This window comes from Macrotis lagotis, chromosome 7 (assembly GCF_037893015.1).
Source record: "Macrotis lagotis isolate mMagLag1 chromosome 7, bilby.v1.9.chrom.fasta, whole genome shotgun sequence".
NCBI classification, from domain to species: domain Eukaryota; kingdom Metazoa; phylum Chordata; class Mammalia; order Peramelemorphia; family Peramelidae; genus Macrotis; species Macrotis lagotis.
This window is the reverse complement of record NC_133664.1, coordinates 133,970,667-133,974,428: the sequence shown is the minus strand read 5'-3', so window position 1 is coordinate 133,974,428 and position 3,762 is coordinate 133,970,667. Positions and strand designations below refer to the sequence as shown.

The 3,762-nt window shown below is 35.3% G+C and overlaps 1 pseudogene; it reads left to right on the top strand.

Moving 5' to 3' along the window:
• The first annotated feature begins 2,525 nt into the window (after positions 1–2,525).
• LOC141493835 (small ribosomal subunit protein eS8 pseudogene) lies at positions 2,526–3,152 on the top strand (annotated as a pseudogene).
• The last annotated feature ends 610 nt before the right edge of the window (positions 3,153–3,762 follow it).

Below are 3,762 nucleotides of genomic sequence, written 5' to 3'. Positions count from 1 at the left end.
CTCAAAAAACAGACCATAGACAATAAAGGAAATTCAATACTAAATATGTATGCAACCAATGCTATAGCATCCAAATTCTTAGAGGAGAAGTAGAAAAAGTTCCAAGAAGACATAGACATGAAAACACAACCCATGGGAGATCTTAACCGGCCTCTCTCAGATTTAGATAAATCAAAACATAAAATAAACTAGAATGAAGTTAAGGAGGTAAAGAGATGTTAGAAAACCTAGAGATGATAGACTTATTGAAGAAATTGAAAGGGGATAGAAAGGAATATACTTTAATTTCTGTAGTAAATGTCATTTACACAAAAATTTATCATGTACTAGGATATAAAATCCTAATAATCAATTGCAACATAAAGGCAGAAATAGTAAATACATCTTTCTCAGATCATAATGCAATAAAAATCACATGCAATATTGGGCCAGGGAGATATAAGAATGAATAGATCAAACAACAAATTATAGAAAGAATTAATTATTTTATCCTAGATAATGGCAATAATGAAAAACCATACCAAAATTTATGGGACACAGCCAAGACAACTGTCAGGGGATATATTATATCTTTAAATGTTTACATGAATAAATTAGACAAAGAGGAAATCAATGAAATAAAAATGCAACTAAAAGTTAGAGAAAACAACAGATTAAAAACCTCCAATTAAATTCCAAATTAGGAATTCTAAAAATTAAAAGAGAAATTAATAAAATTGAAAGCAAAAAAAACTATTGAAGTAATAAATAAAACCAAGAGTTGGTTTTATGAAAAAACAATAAAATTCATAAATCTCAGGTTAATTTGATTAAAAAAAGAAGAAGAGAATCAAATTACTAGTATGATAAATGAAAAAGATCACACAACCAATGAGGAAGAAATTAAAATGATAATTCAGAATTATTTTACCCAACTCTATGGCAATAAATTTGATAATCAAAGTGAAATGGATGAATATTTATAAAAATATGTTGCCAAGTTAAATGAAGAGGAAATTAAATACCTTAATAACCATATCTCAGAAAAATAAATTCAGCAAGCCATTATTGAACTCCCTAAGAACAAATACATGGGACCAGATGGATTCAAAAGTGAATTCTCACTAACCTTTAAGGAACATTTGGTTCCAATTCTATATAAACTATTTGTAAAAATAGGGGAAGATGGAACTCTTTCTAACTCTTTCTATGAAACCAATATGGTGCTGATACCTAAACCAGGAAGAGTTAAAAAAGAGAAAGAAAATTATAGATATATCTCCCTGATGAAAATAGATGCAAAAACCTTAAATAAAACCATAGCAAAACTTATTACAAGTATGATTTATCCCAGGAATGCAGGGTTGGTTCAGTATTAGGAAAAATGTTAGTATAATTAATTATATTAATAACATTCCTCTCAGAAAACATATGATTATATCAATAGATGATGAAAAATCTTTTGACAAAATACAGCATCCATTCCTAATAAAAACACTAGAGAGGAAAGGAATAAATTATTTTTTTCCTTAAAGTAATAAGTAGTATCTCTCTCAAACCATCAACAAGCTTTATGTGCAATGGGGACAGGTTAGAGGCCTTCCCAAAATATCAGGGGTAAAAAAAGCATACCTATTATCACCACTAATATTCAATATTGCATTAGAAATATTAGCTTCAGCAATAAGAGAAGTAAAAGAAATCTAAGGAATTAGAATTGGGAAGGAAAAGACAAAACTCTCACTCTTTGCAGAGGACATAATGGTAACTCTATAGAATCTCAAAAGGTCATCTAAAAAACTACTAGAAATTATTTGCAACTTTTACCAATGTCACAGGATATAAAATGAACCCTCAAATATCCTCAACATTTCTATATATGACTAGCAAGATACAGCAGAAAGAGCTAGAAGGAGAAATTCCATCAAAATAACTTCAGAAAATATAAAATACTTGGGAGTCCATCTGCCAAGGCAGACACAGAAATTTTTTTAAAACAATTATAAAACACTTCTAACATAAGTAAAATCAAGTTTAAATTACTGGGGAAGTATCAACTGCTCATGGATTGGCCAAGCCAATACAATAAACCAAAATTAAACTACTTATTTATTGTACTTCCAATCAAAATTCCAAAAATTACTTTAATGATTTAGAAAAAAATTGCATATAAATCCTTATGGAGAAATGAAAAATGAATAATTTCCAGGGATTTAAAGAAAAGTGCAAAAGATGATGACTTACCCCTCTCAGATCTAAAATCATATTATAAAGCATCAGTCCTCAAAACTTTCTGGTATTGGCTGAGATATAAATTGGTGGAACAGTGGAACAGACTAGGTGCAACAGCAGGAAATGATTATGGTAATGTGCTGTTTGATAAATGCAAATAATCCACTTTGGGGATAAAAGCTCTTTCTTCAATAAAAACAGTTGGGAAAATTGGAAGTTACTTTGGTAGAAACTTGGAATAGACCAACGTCTCACACCCTATACCAAGATAAGATCAAAATGGATAAAGGAGCTCTTTGCAGCTCAAGCCAACCATGGGGATCTCCCAGGACAGCTGGCACAAAATCTACAAGCCTGGGGGCAAGTGCAAGCCATACCAAAAGAAGCACAAGTAAGAGCTGGGTTGCCAGCCTGCCAACACCAAGATCATCCCCAGGTGCATCCACACTGTGCGAGTCTGAGGAGACAACAAAAAGTATCAGGTGCTGAGACTGGATATGGGCAACTTTGTCTTGGGCTCTGAGTGCTGCACTAAAAAAACAAGGAATATCGATGTGTTCTACATTGCATTCAACAATGAGCTTGTCAGGACCAAGACACTGGTGAAGAATTGCTTTGTGCTCAATGATAGCCACCCATAACGCCAGTGGTATGAGGCCCATGTGCCCTACAAACTGGTCCAGAAGAAGGGAGCAAAGTTGAATCCTGAGCATGAGGAAATTTTAAATAAAAAGAACTCAAACAAGATCCAGAAGAAATATGAGGAGAGGAGGAAGAATATGAAGATCATCTCACTTCTAGAGGAGTAGCTCCAGCAGGGCAAGCTCAATGCCTGCATTGCATCCAGGCCAGCACAATGTGGCCAAGCAGATGGCTACCTGATCTAGGTCAAAGAACTTGAATTCCACCTAAGGAAGTTCAAAGCTCCAAAGGGAAAATAAGCTCTTAACTTGGACATTTCACTAAATAAATCCCCAGATTATATGAAAAAATGGATAAAGGATTGAGACAAAAAAAGCAATATTATACGCAAACTAGTAGAACAATTAATAGTTTATCTGTCAGATCTATGGAAAAGGAAAACAGTCCATGACCAAAGAAGAGATGGAGAACATCATTAAAAACAAACTAGTCTCTGGACTTCCACCCATTTATCACATGAAACAAGCCTCTTAAAAGAAATCTGGCACACAAAACCCAAAAAGAAAAACCAGGAGAAAGATCATCTATGTCAGGAATTGTCTCTGGCAGCAGCTTTGGCTGAATTCAGGCAGGTAAGTCTGGGCTCAGAGGGAGGATCAGCCCTGGATCAGCCAGATTAACAGCTGAATTGGACCTGGGAGTCTGAGGGCCCAAGAGCCAGACCTGCTGGATCAGTGGTGGGACTGGGCGATAAGGGCTTGGGTCCGCAGGGGAGCAGAGGTGCTGGTGTTGGTGCTGTCCTCCTGGAGCTTGGGGGCAGGACTGGGGAAAGAGTTCTGGTGCAGGAGAGCTGTGGACACCATCCTGGGCTCCTCTGGTCCCATTACAACTCAGACCTCCTCCCAAACA